Raw genomic sequence first — 19,653 nt, 5'->3', positions numbered from 1 at the left:
GCAATTTAAAACATACAGGAGGACATGCCTAGGTTATATGCAAATACTATACTATTTTGTAGAAGGGATTCAAGCATCCTTGGACTTTGGTGTTCTTGGGGGTCCTGGAACCAATTCCATGTGGTTGGACTGTACTCCTAAGGGTTCCATGACCTCTGCTCCTGTTACGGAAAGCAGAGATAGCTGTAAATGTTTTTTTTTAAAACCAATTCTTATTAGTCTTTTTATTCTTTGCTAATAAAATTGAAACTTCAATTTGATCCAATAAAACTTTTAATAACCTTTCTTTAGAAATTTATTTTTATATGTTCTAAGTAAAATAATTACTGAATAGTGAAAAATATATTCTCAAATCCACTATTCCTTTTTTTATTTGTTGTTCAAAACATTACAAAGCTCATGACATATCATCTTCCATACATTTGATTCAAGTGGGTTATGAACTCCCATTTTTTACTCTGTGGTGCAACCGGTTAGTGCATTCTGCTGTTAACCGGAAGGCTGGTGGTTCGTGCCCACCCAGGGATGCCAGCGAGCTCCGTAAATGTCTTTGTAGAGATCAAGATTGCAAAAAACCTTAACCCGTAGTTTGCTTACTTCAGCACCTCACTGGCTCAAAGAAAGGCCTTGCCCTGTTAAGATTTGCAATAGAGAATGCTTGGGTCTTTGTCTCAGCCATGAAAAGAGGGAAATTTTGCTGGTCCTGGTGATGCTCTCCTGTTATCCCAGCAGCTAGGAGGCTGAGGCAGGAGAGAGCAAATTCAAAGCCAGCCCCAGCAACTTAACAAGGATCTAACTACACAAATTAGCGATATCTGCCTTTGAAAGGGTAGGAGGGAGGCTGGGGATGTGATTCAGTGGTTAAGCACCCCTGGGTTCAATCCTGGGCACCAAATAAATGGGGGAAGTTTCAGTAAGAACCCATATAACATCCCCTATCAGAAAACTGATACATGTTCAGCAGGAATGTGGGGAGGAGAGTTGCAGCTATGTCCATGGTTTTGGACTTAAGAAAATCAAGTCAGACACTACCTACCTGCACCACCTTCACCTGTGAGGTATCTTCAGACATGTTGCTGGCATCACCAGGAAATTCCAAGAACTTAGGGTATAAAAGATTCTGAGTTCTAGTAAAAATTTTTCTCTAACTTCAAAGTGGACATGAATCCCCCGGGGATCTTGTAAAAACGTAGATTTGAGTTCCGCAGGTTTGGAGTGGGATCAGATGGGATCTATTTCTCATGGGCTGGGGATCACCCAGTGATGGGCGCAAAGACCATAGGGGACCACCAGGGGGCGCAGCTGCTTGAATCTGGGCCTGCGAAGGCCCCAGATTGGAAAATGCTTTTCACAGGCACCTTGACCCCCACCTGGTCTCTTCCCCAGGGTGGACAAAAGGCCCAGGTTTGTAGCAGTGGAGCTGCGGCTGCGCAATTACCACTATGAGGTGGAAAGGCCATTTCCAGCCCTTCCATCTCCAGCTGCTGGGGGAGAGAGCCGCCCCCAGGGGGACATGCTGGTGACTTCCTAAGCAAAACCTGTCCTAGGACTCACCAACCGCCAAGCCAACGGGGTCTCACAAGAAGACAGAGGACATGTGGACTGGAGGGGCTTCCAGACTGGTTCGTGTCCTTTGTCTGGGTGGATTTTTGTGCCAACGGATTCTAGGATGTTTCTAAATTCCTTTTGTGTCATTCCCGTTCTTGGGGTCTTTGGGGTTGCAGAAAGCCCTGGAGACCTGAGGGCAGGGCCCCATGGCTCCAACCCAGTTAGCACTGACTTTGCAAATGAAGGAAGGGGAGGGAAGGGCAGAGGAAGCCGACTTCCCCTAAAACAGGACACTGACAGCCCAAGACGGATCCTTGGCCAGAGAAAAGCTGTCCAGATGAGAAAGTGCTTGCTGTGAAGCCTAAAAAAAAAAAAAAAAAAAAAAAAAAAAAAAAAAAAAAAAAAAAAAGTTCAGCCAGAACAATATCTAAGCATGTAGCCAATTAATGAAATAATACACCAATCACTAACAATAATAAGCCTAGGTATGGCTTTTGCTCTCTGTTATGGGACAGAAGCATCATCTAGATGAGAAATGAGGACTGTGGGGGTACATCAGCTGAGGTTACATCTTCTGAAGTCCTCTCCCCTGCAGGTTGTCTTAAGAATTGTTCTTCTGTGCTTTTATGGAGACTAGTGAATAAAGTTCCGCGTGGAAATTGCATAGTGGTGTCAGGCTGCCCTCATCCCGTGTCCCATCAGGGACAGCATAGTGATAAGGCTGCTATCTACTGAGAATGGGCCAAGCTTCAAGATGAAGTTTACCCTCTACAGAGGGGCTGCAGCCAGAATTCCATCTTTTATTTTTTTAAAAAATCCTGTTTTCTGTTGCTATAACTGAACAGCTGAGACTGAGAAATTTATAAAGAAAAATTTATCTCTCACACTTCTAGAAGCTGGGAAGCCCAATTGTTAAGGTGCTAGCACATGGCAGGAGGCTTCTTGCTGCATCATAACACAGCAAAGTCATCACGTGAAGAGAGAGCCATGCCAGTTGGAGTCACTCTTATGAAGCCACTAATCCCATATAATCCCCATCCTCTTGGCCCATTCTAATCCCAATCACCTCTCAAGGTCTCACCTCCAAATACCATTAACATGTGAATTTGGGGATTAAATTTCCAGTACATGAACTTCAGGGGACATAGTCACACCAGAGCAGACGACAACATGGTGGCCAAAGCCATCAAAAGAGGAGTTTCTAAAAGAGAGTATCAGTCATATAAAACCAAAGACTTTGATCCTCACCACAGATAGGCCTTATTTGTGACTAAGTGTGACCTTAGGTTAAAGATGTAAGACCTGAGAATTCTGTTAGTCTTTGAATCCTGGACATAATGTTTGATCTTATATAAATCATCACCCACTAATACCAGTCTTGTGGCCCTTTAAAGTTAAAAAGCTATTTATCTAGTATTTCAATGTCTGTAGATATGCATAATCTTGGACACATCTTCACATCTAAGGCATTTTAAAGCATACACATATCCATGGAGGGCAGAGGAAGCCCTTTTCCTAACTTGAGGTATGAAGGAAAGTAGCCATCAATACCTTTGCTTAGCCCCCCCCCCCAAAAAAAAAAAAGATATGAGCTGCTGTGTTAGAAAATTTTTAGGAACCAGCCGCACTTTTTGGAATTGTGCTACCTGACCATTCATTCATTTCATTGAAGAGAGGATCCCCATGTGCTGAAATCACTGAGCAGATCCTCAGAGCACATTTACAGTCTCTGAAATTACAAAGATCAGTGAGGAAGGTCTCTGTTGGTCAAGCCATTGATAAATTTGGATCATGACAGGGAGGGTTGGATGTGCTGGATTTGGTAAAGTGATGAGTACTTCAGAGATGGACGCTCTGCCATTGAACTCTTGAGTCACTTCTCCCTAAGTGTGTCTTTAATAAAGGCCACCTGCTCCTAGGAACATGGATGCCCATGTGTAGCAAACAGGTGCTGTACTTCTTGTCTTTTTTTCTAGTGTGAATTTCTGACATCTTTGGCTATACTCCTCCCAGGAGTATAGAATGTGCCTGGGGAACTGGGATGCAGGAGACTTGCTCTCTGTAGAAGGTCATGTGTTCCTCTGTCCTGAGACTATCCAGTGCCTCTCCCCTGGGAGAACATGTTCCTGTGTGCACAAGGTCCACTGTGGCCAGCCAGTGAAGTTAAATCTGTGTCCTACCATCAGGAATAATTTTCCTTTCCCCTGGGGTCACAAATAGAGAAAGGCAACCTCATTGAAGAATTTAGACTGTGAAAAGGGTTAAATTTGGAAAGTGGGGGAAAGATCTCCAAGTCCTTCTAGAACTTCTATCCTGAGCTGCGTTTCCATTCACAGGCTACCCCTCTGAATGTTCTAACCCTCTATTTCCCAGAGAGCCTGGCTCACTCCATGTGCCGGACACCTTCTGGTCCTTCTTAGTAGGTACTGACTCCCCAGGCCACCCTGGCTGCATCCCATTGACTGTGGATGCCATGGATACCTCACCCCCCAGCACAACCGAATGTCTTTAATGCAGAAACAAACCTCCATCCAGTGCTTAGGTTATTGCCTGTGGTTTCACCTAAGCATGTTCTCTGCGCACTCTCATCACCCAGTTGCTGGACGGTGACTTCACATGGTCATCAGCCCCAGTGACTGCAAATCCACTTGGATTTTCATTTGCAGAGGTGACTGCTGGATATTCAATTCCCCAAGTTATTGGGATGTGATTGGCTACGCTGCCAGAGAGCATCAATTAGCATTGTTAGATGTGCAGCATGTTTTGTAAAATGTTGGGTCCCCTGCCATGTAAGCCAGGGACGGGGGCCTCTGGGAACTCCTGCCACACAGGAGGAGGCCTGACAAGGAGGACTCTGTCCCACCAGAGTATGTCTGTCCTTTCTTCCTGAACTGTGAATCTGCTCAGTGGGGACTTGACAGCCCACACCAAACCAAGGAGAACCAAAAATCACCAACAAGGCCAAAGCAGAAGTGTAGAGCATGAGCTTCATCTTTCTCTATGAAGACAGCCTCAGAGTATTGGGTAGAAGAGTCCTGATCTCCTATTATAAAGGACATCTCTCTCTCTCTCTCTCTCTCACACACACACACACATACACACACACACACACACACATGCAAAATACATACATGCATACATATACAAATAGACTGCTTTTACATACATGCATTTACTTACATTTACAAAGCCTGAATACACATGCACATGTATATGTGTGTGCCCATGTATGTGCACACATGTACACAGTATGCACATGTACTGCATGAACACATATGAATGTATGCAGCATGCACAAGCAAATGTGTGAACATACATTCACATGCACATACTCAGACTCTCACATATATGCACATGTGGAGGCAGATGCATGGCACATATGGCACAAGTATCATATAAACATAGGCATCACACTCCAAATGCTTGATGCATATGTGTGCACATATACACAGTGCAGCCATATGTGAGCCATGGAATCCAGGCATGTCACAGGAACATGCACACATCCTCATCACACACACTGAACCTTGCTTCAAATAACCACTTAAAAATCAGTGGGACACCCATCCTGCCCAGGGACAGAGACCAGCATCTGTGTTGAGACACTCCCCTGCTTTTCTTGGTCAAGTATTGGTGGGACCCCATGCCATAAGCTTCCTTCTATGGCCCACTGAGGTCCTCTGCTCCTGTCCAGTCCAGGGAGAGGTTAGGAGGGAATTATGGTGTTGGTGGCCCAGACCCTCTTGGAAATGGGAGAAGGGAATGACACAAAGAGGCAATGGCCCTGGGGCTGCTCTTGAATGCAGAATGTGTGGATAGAGCACCTCCATTGCTGGCCTGGGCAGGTCAGGTAAACTGAGCCTCTGAGCGCCACAGTTGAGGCAAGGTGTGCCTACTCTGGCACTCGCAGATGCCAGGCCCAGTGACCTCAGATGCCAGTGGCTGCCATGGTGTGTGCCCACGCCATTGGCTACCTGCTGGCAGGAATTGTGTGGACACTGGCCTAGGCCTTTGAGCCTCCACCCCAGGGGAGCAGGGGGGCCCTTGTCACGAGGTGGTCATTTCTCGTGACAGTGAAGGATGGCTTCAGAGCTCACTTAAGCTCAAGCACAGAGGCTCTGGACTCATGCTCCCCTTCTAGAGATGGGGAGGGGGCTTCAGAACAGGTTGGTAAGTGTGTTCTCATTTGGGGAAGGAAGAAAGCGTTTTGAAAGCACCAAAGCAAGTTTGGGGGTTTTGAATTCTCCTTTTTTCCTTCTGGGTGAACATAGCCTTGTTCTTCCTTTGCCTGGGCATTGGCTTTGGCCTCAGGCTGGAAATTCGTCCTTGCTCTAGGGAAAGCCTATCTTACTGAATCCTTGTTTGTGTGAGTCTGGGGTTCTGTCTCCAGGGCCTCCCTGCTCATTCCTTCTCTATGCCCTGACTCTGCAGCATATCACAAAGTGTCTGCCAGGGACTGTGGATCTGGGGGGCAGAGGTAGGCCATTCAAGTGTTTCCTTGATATAATGACTTTGAACATGCCATAGAGAATATTCCCAGTGAAGCACTGCAGCTCCCATGGGCCTACAGAAAGCTCTGAGGAGTGAGGACTGTGACCAAGGCCATTTCATGAACTGTTTTCTAGCTCACCATTTTCCAGCCTTTGTCCTCTGAGCCACTCGTGTGCTGCATGCCCATCAGCATGATGGACAGAGGGCTTCTGGTGCACTAGGAGGTAGAACCGTAAGGACACAGTGAGTGAAAATCCAGTCCTTTCCTGTCGGTTCTCAGGTGGTGGTGACACAAGGTGTCAGCTTTCTGTTGCTTGACTAAATACCTCAGAAAAACCACTTAGAAAAAGCAAAGGCTTATTTGGCTCACAGCTTCAGAAGTCTGAGTCCATGGTTGCTTGGTCTTGTGCCTTTGGGGCTGGGGTAAGGGAAGGCATCATGCTGGAAGCATGTGACAGAGGAAATTCCTCACCTCAAACACCTGGATGCAAAGACAGAGAGAGGCAGAGGCTGAGGTCCCAGTGTCCCCTCCAAGGACACGCCCTCAATCACCTAACTTCCTCCCACTAGGTCCCATCTCCTGAAGGTGCCACCACCTCCCAGGCTGGGGACCAAGCCTCCAACCCATGGTCCTTGGGGGACACTTCTGATCCCAATTATAGCACATCATCTATCCTCCCTCTCCCCCCTCTCTCTCTCTCTCTCTCTCTCTCTCTCTCTCTGTCTCTTACTCAATCTCTCTCTCTCTCTTTCTATCTCTCTCCTCCCTCCCTACCCGTAGGACTCATAATCAATGATTCATTCAAGGATAAAGAAACAGTACCATTTGGACACAGAAAGGGGCCCCAGGGGACCTGATCTTTAAAGGCCACTTACTATTTTGTGATTTTGAAAAATTAAGCTATGGGAAGAGAGAACAGTTTTCCAAAGCTGCCACTACCAAATCCAAGAAGGATCTACCAGGATGCCCAGCACATCCCGAGCTAACCATCCAACCCTTCCTGCACTGACCACAGGCCTGTCCCCACCGGTCACTGTCCTGTATGGGTCATTAGACAAGCAAGTGAAGAAGCCCACAGAATATTTAACTGGGGACATTTCCAGCAGCTATTTTTTTTTTTTTTTTTAGCTAAGCATGATTGCACCGAACCCATGAGTCACAAGCCTTTGCAGCTTCTCCATCTTGGAGAACTTTCAATGACTCAGTTTTCCACATCTGTCATCAAGCTGGGGAACAAGGAGTGGAAAATGTAGGCTGTTCATCAACAACTCTTCCTCATTCAGAAAAAATAAATAAATAAAGAGCCGATGTCTGGTGCTGTTTCTTCTGTCCAACTCGTATCAGGTGACATAAATTTCCATAAACCACAAGGTTGACAAAGCTGGTTGGAACACAACATGACAAAGACCTCACGGCCTTGAACAGCTGTTGAAATTCTTCTGCCCCTGACATAGGACAGAGGAAAAGCCTCTGCCTCAGGAGGTGGGCAAAAGGTAAGGAAATGGCCAAACCGTCACTTATCAAATCACTTTGCTAAATCAGAGTTGGCTGTGCCAGAAAGAAAGTGAATTCCATGGGAGTCGGTGAGACAACAGCATAGGGAACTAATTTTTAATTTCAGAACGAAGCCAGAGGTTCTAGAAGGACATCTAAGAAGCGGGGGGCTTCTCTGGCTTCACAACCTGCTTGGCGTGCTCCTGGGGGTGCTAGGCAGCCCTCTGCACGGTGGCATGCAGGTGGCCAATTCAGAGCAGCTCAGCATTCCGTGATGTTTTTAAGAATGCCGTAATAGCATTCACATTTGCACAATACAGCTCATGAAGCCCATTTAGGTGTATCTTATATTTTAAATCTAGAAACAACCATCTTTCTGGGATAACTGTTGTTATTAACTCCTTGTTTTGCAAAAGAAAAGTCACAGCTTAAAAAATAATAGCAAGTAGGGGGGAAAAGAGGCCAACCCAGATTTCTGGTCCTCAGGCCTGGTGAGCCATTAGAATAAGTCAGAGCCTTGAATGTTGGTGCTCAGGCCTTGTCCCTGAGAAGCCAGCATAATTTTTTTTTAGTTCAGGGTCCAGTAGCCCAGGCATTGACAGGCTCACATGGCCATCATTTGTCAGGGCCCGAACTTCGAGGACCTGGAGGGAGCCACATGGGACCCTGGTTCATGGAGTTGAGGGTCAGAGGCAGATCTGAGTTCTGATATGGGGGTTTCTGCCTTAGACTGAGGCCAAGTGCTATTAACCTGGTGAATCAAGTGCTAGGTCATTGAATGCTCACCAGAGTTGCCCTTGAAGGTGCCCCAGAATTCCAAACTGGCTAAGTGATGAGTAACCTAGACTTGTCTCCACTGATAGAAAAGCCCAACACTGTTGATTCTGCCGTTAAATCTGATCACCTTTCTGTAGTTCCAACATTCCACGTGAGAACAGGCAATCGATAGTAGGGAAAGGTCAGGCCCATTACCCGCCATATTGGCTCAGCACATTGGGGAACAGAGCTGGGACCTTGGCCTTATTCATCACTCCTCTGTTGGCAGAGTTGAGCACACAGGGGTCTGGGGTGTCAGGTTGGACCTGAGCAGGGCATCAGGAGGCCATGGTCAGCCTGCGATGATGTTCCAGAAGAATCTCAGGTGGACAGTAGTTCAGACCTTTCATGGGAAAGATTCTAGGAGATTCCAACTCAAATGTCGTAACAGTGACAGAAGGGGGGAGCTGTGATTGGATGTAGGTGGTGGGGAGAAGAGACAGAAGTCCCCAAAATGGGCAGAATCTCCTGCTGGGTACATGCTCCATGGGCTGCAGCAGAGGCATCCTTGGGCAGCTTCCTGAATGTTCAACCAAAAGCAACACTCAGGTAGTTTTAGCCTGAAGCAACTCACTCAAAAAAAAATGCCCATTTGTTTCCAGGGCTAGGCCCAATATGGCATGTGCCCATCACATGTGACCTTCATGTCTCAAAGACAGGCAGTAAATCAAGTGGGTGGTGGGCTTTGTTGCCCTGGACGGTTGGCAGGGACTTAGCTCCACATGGAAGCAACTGTTTCTACACACATATATGCCACAAGTCTGCATGTTCTCCAACTCACCTTTCATTTTCTCTTAAAAGTCCCTGTGGCTGAGCTGGGGATGTAGCTCAGTGGTAGAGAAGTGGCCTAGCATGCATGAGGACCTGAGTTCCAGCCCCAGCCAGTTAAAATTAAAAAGTTCCTGTGGCTAATTCCAATACTAGACATGGGGAAGTTGGAGAGAGAAAAGATGGCAGGTGGAATTTATTACTTTTGGAAACTTTATTCGAAAAATGTGACTGTCTGATGAGGTCCTCTTCATGCTAGGAGCCTATGGAAACACCAGACCCTGAGGATTATATGGTAGTAGCTCTCCATGGAATCCATTGTGCCAATGAGCAGTATGATGGAGAAAAACTGGGTGTCAGAGAGAGTGGGTTTTACATGGGAAGGGTATAGAAGAAGAAGGAGAAGAAAAAGAGAAAGGGAGGAATGGAGAGAGGAAGAGGGGGAAGGAGTGATAGAGAAAAGGAAGAAGGGGAGGGAGCTGTAGTTCGACAAAGGTGGTGTCCAGAAGAAATAGAAGTGCCCAAAATGATAGGAATCGCCTGCTGGGGACATGCTCCATGGGCTGCGGCAGAAGCACCATAGTCTCTGCAGATTGTGGTTGAGCTGTGTGGTCATGTGACTATGTGAATATGTGATCCTGGAAGGGGCAGCTGAGAGCCTTCATCTGAACATCTGCAGCTGTACTGTGACCTACCTGCAGTTGTCAATCGGTCAGGGCACAACAGAGCTGCTGGGGATGAGCCCAAGCTGTCCCTGAGGTTCTCCCAGTCCTAAAGGGGCATTCGGGGTCCCAGAGTCCTCAGTTCAGCCAGTAAGAAGTTCATCCACTTTGCAGCATCACGTCATAGGTCAGGCTTCCTGGGGCAGGCTGGGAGTCCTGACGGAGTTGGGGTTGTCCAGATGTGTCCAAGTGGGTACATATCACTCACCCAGGACAGTCCTTCTGGACTGTGTTGATTCTAGAACCCTCATAGGGTTATCTGAGGCTGCCATTCAACTTTTTCCATCCAGTCCTGACAGAGTGGATGCAGGGGCCCTCCCTAATGAATCCCTGCCAGACACTCTTCCCAGAGTCTGCTGCTCAGAGGACCAGCCTACCACAAGGGTCTCTCCAGCCCTTTGGAGGTGAACCTAATGCAGCAGCACCTACTGTGTGCTGTACCCTGTGTGTTTTGGTGCATGCCACGTGTGTGTCTCAGTAGGAATCGACTGCTCTTGGGTCGGGGGCATGAACCCTAATTGACACTGATAGCTACAGCCCAGTGTCCCTGGGATGCTAACATTAGTCTGTGAAGGCCCCTGGCCCCTCCCCTCCTACTCCTTAATTCAAAAACCCAAGTCTCGTCCCCACTGAGCCCAAGCCAGCAGCAGGCAGGGAGTGGGCAGGGTAGCAGGCAGCATATATCAATCAGGTTCTGCTCACAGTTGAGCCCCTATGCCCAGTGCAGCTCCTAGTTCAAAGTTCTGTGGTATATAAATGGAGGTGGGGGCATGGGTGGCAAGGGAAGGCTGTCCCCGCACCCTGGTCCTGGGAACAGCAGCTCTGTGAGGCCACTTAGGGATGAACAGTGTGGCTCCTGCCCTGCTGTTCCCACCTGCATGGCCCCCGCCTCCAGAGTGGCTGGCCCAGCACCACAGCTCCTGCTGTCCCCTCCCTCTGCTCCCAAGGTTCAGTGGAGTGAGGCTGGGAAACGCTGACCTGCAGAAGCGCCTGGCTGGGGTAATTTCTAGACTTCTCTCTCCCTCTCATTCCTTAGCTAGAATTTTAAAATTCAAAGCAAATTTTATTGAATTAAAAAAAAAAAAAAACAAATATTACACTTCTCATCATGTGTCCAGAGCCATGTGCACCTCCGGTGTAACCTCCAAGGTGACCGTGGGCAAAGTCCCCAGTGGTTCCATGTGGAAAATAAAAAGCCTCCATGACCCAAGTTGGGGGCGGGGGCAGCAGGAGACCCTTCTCAAGGCAGGAAGGAGATGGGCTTCGTCGGTGCTACTCTTCATGTGCCCACTAGGTGGCGGCCGACACTCGGGCGAGAGCAGGTCCCACTGCTCAGGAGCAGGAAATGAAGCTGAGATCTCTTTGGTGGCCTTTTTTTTTTTTTTTTTTTTTTTTTTTTTTTTACAAAACAGTAAAAGACAGCAACTGCATGCACTATTGAGAAATCACATTGCAATAAGTGGAGAAATGAAGTATTGAGTTATATGCAAAGTAAGAGGTTGGCACATGATTGCTGTATTCAGGGAAACAGTTTCTAATCTTTGATAAGAAAGTACTGGCCAGTGAAGGGATTTAAATGGGTGCCCTCAGTCTTTTAAAGATGCACTCGGCACATTTGCATGTCTGCTAGTTTAACATTAAGATGTGGTCATTTGGAGGTCTGGTCACCAGAGATGGGAGGCAGGAGGAAGTTACCCAGGCTAATTGGCCTTCAGACCATGGGAATGCTCAGCTCTCTTAACAGGAGCATGAACACTCCAGGCTTTGATTAAGGGAAAGTGTGAAAACAAAATCATGACCTCATGCATTACTTAATGGAGATGAGTTGGAGGATTCAGCCACACAGAACGAGAGTCCAAGGAATCCCTAGACGAGTGTGGGTGGAGAGCATGGATCCTGTAACCACTTTCCCAGAGCTCCCCTTCAACTCCACCAGGAACTCCCAGAGCTACCCCAGGCCATGGCAGGTCAGCTCATGCCTCTCCTTGATTTCTAAATGTGAGTCAAAGCCAAAGAGGAGCCACATTCTGGACACATTCAAGAAAACCCTTGAGAAATGGCAAAAAGAGTGGCACTTCTAGGTGAAAGGCATCTATTTCCACACCCGTATTCCCTTGCCTCCTCCCAGGTAACTGACAGTCAGGCCTAAGCACAGTGCCAATCAAAGGACAGGGGTTTTCTCAGGCACAGCGGTGAGGCCCAGCGTGTCTTTCAACGTTTCAAGCAACCACCAGGGTTGTGCTGGGCCGTTTCCCACACTTGCCCTCAGAGACTCCAGTCTGACTCCACTGAATTAGGATAATGCTCCACATCAGTGACCATGCATGGGCTGTTTCTCTGACTGTCGGGTTTGGATCCAGGGGTGGGCACGGGAGCTGCTCCACACAGCTGCCCTAGTGATGCGCTTGCAGAATTCCTCCTGTCCTCGTGACCATGTGCTCTGCTGGTCTTGAAGGCTTAGCTCCACAGGGAGGGCACTTCTACCAGGAGACACAACAATGACCCTGAAGACTAGAAGTTAGGATCATACCAGGCCATTTGGATCCCTCTTGCCTCTGAGTCTGCAGGCTAAGCAGGGAGTTACAGTGTTGTCTTGGGGGGTTGATCCAACTACCAATGAGAAATTAACCTACAACCCATGATAGAAGTCGGGAAGGGTAGGTCTGGAGATTCCCTAAGGCATCTCCCAGTAGCACCATGCTCTGGGATTAAGGTCCATGACAGTGAATGGCCGAGACTACCAGGAAGGAAAGTGTTGGTCATTCCCCAGGCATAGAGAATCACCACGGGCTGAGGTGCTTGCAGACAGCACAGGGAACATAGGTAGTGGAAGAAGGTGTTAGGAACATCAGCGATGACGAGAGACCATTCTCAGAACTGGGGACTGCAGGGGTCATGAGCATCTCCTGTTTTGTTTAGAGTACTACACTGATGTGCATATAACTTGTAGTAAGCAAACATTTTTGTTATTTTTCCTTTTTATTATTTTTTTCTATTACGTAACACACAATTCCTTGACTGTATACCAGCATTTAAGTCCTGATAACTTTCCAGCACACTATTTGAAATGATGGGACATCAGGGAGAAGAGTGGAAATCGCTCTAGGATTTCTCCATCTCTTGACAAAAGACGTCAATAAGTTTTGGATTGTGTGATGTTAGACTGAATGAGGACTTTGGTATTGTGGGCTTGGAGATTGATTATCATTTAAGGACAGGGATAGAGGTGTCAAATTGACAAAGGGTGGACTCATGCTGGTTATTTTTATGTGTCAGCCCTACTGGACAAGGGAGGTATCTAAACAGGTAGGAGAACGTTATTTCCAGGTGTTTGTGAGGAGAATGTTCCTGGAGGTTGGCATTTTATTTGGTAGACTGAGATCTACTCTCACTGATGCCTCGAAGGTCCAGTCTGTTGACCCTTCAGTCTATTGGATCAGATTATCCAATCCGTTGAGCATCTGAATAGAACAGAGAGGGAGAGGACAGGTGAGGTGGCTCTCTCAGCTGAGCTGGGACATCTTCTCCCCCTTCCTTCAGACACTGAAGAGCTTCTGGTACTGGGGTCTTTGATTCCAATGGCTCAGTGGCTCTCAGGTCTTTGGACTAGGACTGAATTATACCACTGGCCTCCCTGAGTCCCTGGCTTGCAGATGGCAACTCGAATGATTCCTGCAATGTCTCCTCTCATACGGCTTTCTTTACACATCCCAGGAGTTGTGTTTCTCTGAAAACCCTGACTATTACTTTGTACATTTGCTGTAGATGAGATGACACACATCCTTCTAGAACAGTCACAAGTTTCCCAAGAACAACTGGATAATTGAACAAATTCAGTGAAACAAAAATGTATTCTTTTGAAGATAAAGCAGCATTGGGGAGTTAATGATTTCACCTTGAACTCTCTTTTCATCATGCTAGGTACATCATGGGAGACCCTGGAGCATGAGATGGGGACACATTTGGCAAAGGAGATTGGGCCAAAGAAAAATACTCAAATTTCATATTCTCTCTCTCTCTCTCTCTCTCTCTCTCTCTCTCTCTCTCTCTCTCTCTCTCTCTCTTCTACTCACATATGCTAGGCAAGTGGTCTACCACCAAGCTACACCCCCAGCCCTGTTCTCTATTTTACACCAGGGGGCTCCTCACACCCAACAGGAAGGTAGGTAGACCATGATTTTGGGTTCCAGAATCCTCAACTCGTGGTTTTAAAAATGCTTTGTTTATTATTTTTGTGACCTTGAGCAAGTTGTTCCATCTCTCTACACCTTGGTCTCCTTCTTTGCATAGAGGATGGTGAGACTGATAATAACAATACTGACTCTCTAAGCAGTTTTTATTGCACTTTGGCTCCGTGAATAACAAACAGCCTCACCAGCTGCTTCTTCCCCGTGGCCATCCTCCGTGCCTGGGGTCTGGGCTCTTGAGGGTTCTTCGGGAGAACGTCAGTTTCATGGGACCAAGATATGTGAGCTGGAGTCAGTGGTCAGAGGGGCTGAGCCCTTCACCTGTGGGAAGACCCTGGCATGGCCACTCTGTGTCTTAGGTGGCTCACACACCACGCTCACACACATATGTAGTTTGTCATTCAGGTAGGTACCCAGCTGTGGTGGGGCATCTTCCTCACTGGGTCCTGGCCTTCCGGAAGGCCTCAAAAGTTCCAGGCTGGAAGTGAGCACCTCAGACCCGGTTCTTTATTTCCTATTGGCTCACTTTGCAGCCCAGTGAGATGTGAGATAGAGAGTGCATCCACCCAGCCTCCCTTTGGAGTGAAAGACAAATTGCTTCAGTTATCAGGAAGTCTGGCCTTTCTAGCCCAGCAAAACTTTTGAAGGGTCAGTGTTCGTGTGAGAAGGGGGACATCATTCATGACTTTCTTTCTTTTTTTTTTTTTTTGCAGTGCTAGAGATCAACCCAGGACCTTGCACATGCGAAGCACACACTTTACCACTGAGTTACGCCCCAGTCCTGGGTGATGATCTCACTAAGTCGACTTGCTCTGGTCATATTTTGTGTTTGCCATGGAAAGGGACTTGTGTCAGGAGACCACAACAGTAAAAGAATCATCAAGGGATGACAGGAAAAGGGCAGGAAGAGAAGGTGTATCAGTCAGCTTCTCATGACTGTAGCAGATACTGCAGATACTACAGTACAATAGACTTATGAAGACGAAAGTTTTATTGTGGCACCCTGTTTTGGGGGTGTTAGCTCTGTTGCTTTGGGACTGTGTTGGCATGACACATCGGGAGCAGGTGGTATCGCAAAGATTTTCACCTCTTGTCCAGGAAGCAAAAGAGAGGGAGGAAAGCTGGGTCCCCTATGACCTTTGAAGGCACGACCCCCAAGGACCTTTGCTAGGCCTCCACCATTTAAACTTCCACCACCTCCCTGTAGCACCACCCAAGGACCAAGCCCTTCACCTGTGGGCCTTTGGGGACATTCCAGATCCCAACGGCAACAGTGAGGAGATAGGAAATAAGTCCAGTAGTTCTTCATGTGGTTGGGAGAACTCACACAGTAAAATCTCCAAATTCATTTATACAGAGACACCAAGTATTTGCTGAGCACCCACTCAAGGCTTCTCCAGGCCCATAGCATCAGCAGGGCTTGTGTTCTGCAGCAGACACTGCACTGGGCCTACAGCGTAGTCACCTGGCGTCATCCATAGACGTCACCACTTGGCCTCGGCCTGGCCCTGGGATTTAGCAGTGCTCTGTGGTCACCTGGCCCAGCCCACGTGGCCTACCCTGCAGTGTCTCAGGATCCCATGTGAATGCAGAACCCTTCACCTCCATCCTGAGGAACCTGTGGTGAATTCATGTCCACACTGACAGGGACTCTAAGAGGTGGGTCCTTTAGGTCACGGGGAGTGTCCCCTCAGAGGGGATCATGGAATCCTGGTCTCTTCCTTTTTCTCTTGCTTCCTGGCCACATGGTGAGCAGTGTGGCTCCACTGTGCCCTCTCTGCAATTGCTATCTGGAAACTCCACCAGAGTTCTAAAGGCAATGGGTCCACCTAATCAGGGACTGGAATCTCTAGAACTGCTGGCCACAATTCTCTTTATAAGTTTATTATCTCAGGTATTTGTTAGAGTGGAGGAAAGCTGACTTAGTACTGAGTACCACTTGGACTGAGTACCACGTGGACTCCTGCAGCAGGGCGGAAGACCAGGGTGAGATGGTGGAGATGTTTGGAGGCTCGGGGCAGAAGGCTTGCTGGCCTCACCCTGGCTAGGCCTTGCTGAGGCTCCTGCACATGGCTGAGGACCTACGCCAACCACATGCTCACTACTGGAGAAGCTACATCAGGAGAAAGTTCCAACCTGAGTTTCATTCTTTGCAACCAATTTAGTGGCTTTCAGCTTCAACTCACCATTGATAAATTCCTCTGCAAGAATGAATCTGCCATATATTAGGCTCAAAATCCAGTGGTCTTGGCTCTCAGGCTGTGGCCGGCACCAGCCTATGGCCATCCCCGACTCTACCATTGTCACCAATCAGCAAGTGAAATAAAAATGGGCAAGTTAATTCCCTAAAGCATCTCCACTGCTCTTGTGAGGACAAAACACAGGTGTACATATGAGCTACAAAATCAAAATGTGACTTCCACGATTCCTCATGTGAGTTAAATGCTCTTGTGTAGTTGAAACCAGCACTGCACATACAGTATGATTTATGCTCATCATTTAAAAGTTCAATTTTACTTGGACTCACACTAAAGAACTGAAAAACAGCACAGTGAGTCAGTAAAGAGGCGTTAGATGAAAGGAAAACTCTATTTTTCATATAATTTCATATTATTTTACTTTTTTCCTGCCTTTGGAACCAGGGCCCTACATTTTAACTTTGCACTAAGTTTTGTGCATACAGAGAAGGGTTTTGTCTGAAAGGCCCATCAAACTCATAGCAGAATATGATTTTGAGGTACTTATTTGGGACTTCAAAGGTAAAGTGGAATTTATGAAGTTTCTAGAGAGAGAAAGAAGAGTTAATTTTCAGGAAATGAAGTGACCAGGACCAGAACTGGTGGAGTCAGGTGGGGAGCACTGTGCCCCTTTAGTTGCTGAGCACTGGTGGGGGACTTGTCCAGGTCCTCACTCGTGGTGGCAAGCCTGAGCTATTGAAGCAGCCCAAGCTCATGTCACATCTCCCTGTGGTCTAGAAATCAAAGGAGAGGGAAGGGGCAGTGACTGGGACCTGGGCTGGGCTGGGCACACCGGGCTCCTTGGGGCCCTCCCAGGGTGTCTCTGCAGAGCTGGCCCTGGAGCCAAGCCAGCTTCCTGGAACCTTCTGAGACACAGCCTGGCTGGGCCTGCATGGCAGGTTGGTGGGCAGCAGTGTGCAAAGACATGCTGGAACACAGTGTCCCCATGACAGCACTGCCCCTGGGCCTGGGCTCTGCAGCCACGTAGGAAGTCCAGGAGGCCAAAGAAGCTGGGAGGCCAGGCTGGTAAGCCACATGCTAGACACATGTAGACACACAGACAGGTAGACACACAGATGCACGCCTACATAGAGACACAGACACACAAACAGGCTCGTGGACATAGACACAGACACACAGAGACAAACAACAATTAAAATTTTCTTTGGCTTTGGACATCCACCCAAGGGACAATAGAGCTCAGGAGCTTACCTATGGGGACCTCCTGGTTCCTTACCCAGTGGACCAGGCTCTGAGGCTTGGATTGTGGGGAGCCTGGTCACCCAGTCTCACAACCGCAGGGGAGGCCCCACTGCACGGCAGGCAGAAGCTGCGAGGGTCCACATTGGCTAGAGTGGAAGGGTACCTTGACTCCCATTAGGAACAGCCCACTTTGATTTGCTCATATTGTGTTCCTACAAGTAAGATGTCAGTAGGATACATAGGAAAACATCTGGTTATACCTTTGACATGTTGCCTTTCTCTCTTACTGATTTCTTCATTCTTAGGAATAAAATTCTACCTTCTACAAAAACCTCTTATTTTTTCAGTTCACTGATTCTTTCTTCAATCTTATCTGTTTTCCTAGAGAGCTCATTGATGGAGCTTTTATTAACAATCATCTTCTAAATTTCAGAGTTGTAGAGATATTTTTTGAAACAGTCTCTTTTTATTTCATAGTTTGTCATCGTTAGTTTCTTAATCATGTTTCTCACAATCACCTCTGAAGCTGTAATCTGCATGTTAGCTGTTCCCTTGATCAAGAAGCATTAGGCTTGCTGAATTTGAATGTCGTGTTCCACAGCATTCATTTTGCTCAAACATTGGCGGCTTTTGCCTATCTGCTGTTATCTTTCTGTTTGGAAATCCCTGATCAGCCCTGTTTCGCTCTGTCTTAGTTTTCTCATTTGTAAAATAAGGGATCCAAATAGATGAGTGGTTTTCAATTCTTTTGAGTTTGGGTGAATATTGTCAAATGAAAATTCATACTGTGAGATTTCTCCTCCTAAATATTTATTTTGGCATGGTTCTAGAAACGGAGGACTCTTCATGGCCGATAGACTCACGGTGACTCACTTGCCATCCCGCTCATCAAGAGGAACAGAACTCTCATTAACAGTTTCCAGATAGAATCTTAAAAAAGAAAACTTATACAGACAAAAATCATGTTGCAAGTCACGAGGGAGTACAGGACTACATTTATTTCATTTAAGTGGACCTACTGATTTCACAGGAGCCATTTCCAGAAAAGACTGGGCTGAGATCCATTGTTGGCCTCTGTGTATAATATAAAAGTAGATGCTATAAATTCATGGCATTCTGCCCATCATAAAAAGAGGAAAAATGCATTTTCTGTTAGACCTCAAGACTGCTCTTTTCTAACCATTGGCAGAGCAAACATCAGGTGGGCAGATGGCTTTGTGACAGGGAGGACAGTTTCTGATCCAGAAATAGGTGAACGCACCAGTGGGAAAATACCTGTTGTTTTAAAAATAGGTGTGTGTGTGTGTGTGTGTGTGTGTGTGTGTGTGTGTGTGTGTTTCCTTGAGTGTGCTTGAGATTTGGCAAAGAAAGGAGGAAGTAGGAGTTTTGAATTGGTTTGTCCTCTTTTATCTGGGGAGAAGAGTATTTGCTTAAGTGGTTTTGCCAGGCTAATTGAATTCTTTCTTTGGAGGAAGACAGTTTTTGACTGAATCAAACGAATAAAAATGATTTTAAGATGCTGCACTCACAACGTTTAGCAAGAGGGTAACCTGGTGCTGCCTGGCTCTGGGAGGCTCCACCCTCCTCATCCTGCCTGTGTCCACTGCCACACTCTGGCCCCTACGTCCTTTTGAGTGCACTCTGGAAGAATGCCCGGGTCCCTGGTTTCAAGTGCGAACATGCCTCACTGTCTGGGATAGTCTGGACACTTTGTCTTGACAGACACCACCACCAAGTGGTTCCTGTTTTCCCTCCTGCTGCATCCCAACGACCAGGGCCCGTGGTGCAACTGCTTGGTGGTCCCTTCTAGTGCAGTGCTGGTGGCCTCCATCCCAGGCTCCTGCCTCCAATTACTGCACAGTCCTTACAGGCCCAGGGAAGGCAGCATGGACCAGAGCAGAGAGCAGAGACAGGAAGGCCAAGGAATGTGTTTGATCTTAGGTACAATTAAAGAAAGAAAGATCAAATTGTGAATATGTTTTTTTTTCCTTTATCAAAATGACCAAAAAATGGTGCAACCTGGCATATGCCAGTGAAGGCTTTCTGAAGAACTGATGGTACCCCTGAAATCCAAGGGGTATCTGTAAGGATGTCTTAAGGAGTTACTTGGCAGAGGGTGAGAGCATCCCAGAGAGAACTGTTTGCCCCAATTCCTGGACTAAGGGTGGTGAGGGGCTTCCCTGTTT

The sequence above is a fragment of the Ictidomys tridecemlineatus genome, chromosome 5 (assembly GCF_052094955.1).
Source record: "Ictidomys tridecemlineatus isolate mIctTri1 chromosome 5, mIctTri1.hap1, whole genome shotgun sequence".
Lineage (NCBI taxonomy): Eukaryota > Metazoa > Chordata > Mammalia > Rodentia > Sciuridae > Ictidomys > Ictidomys tridecemlineatus.
Note: the sequence above shows the minus strand (reverse complement) of the source record.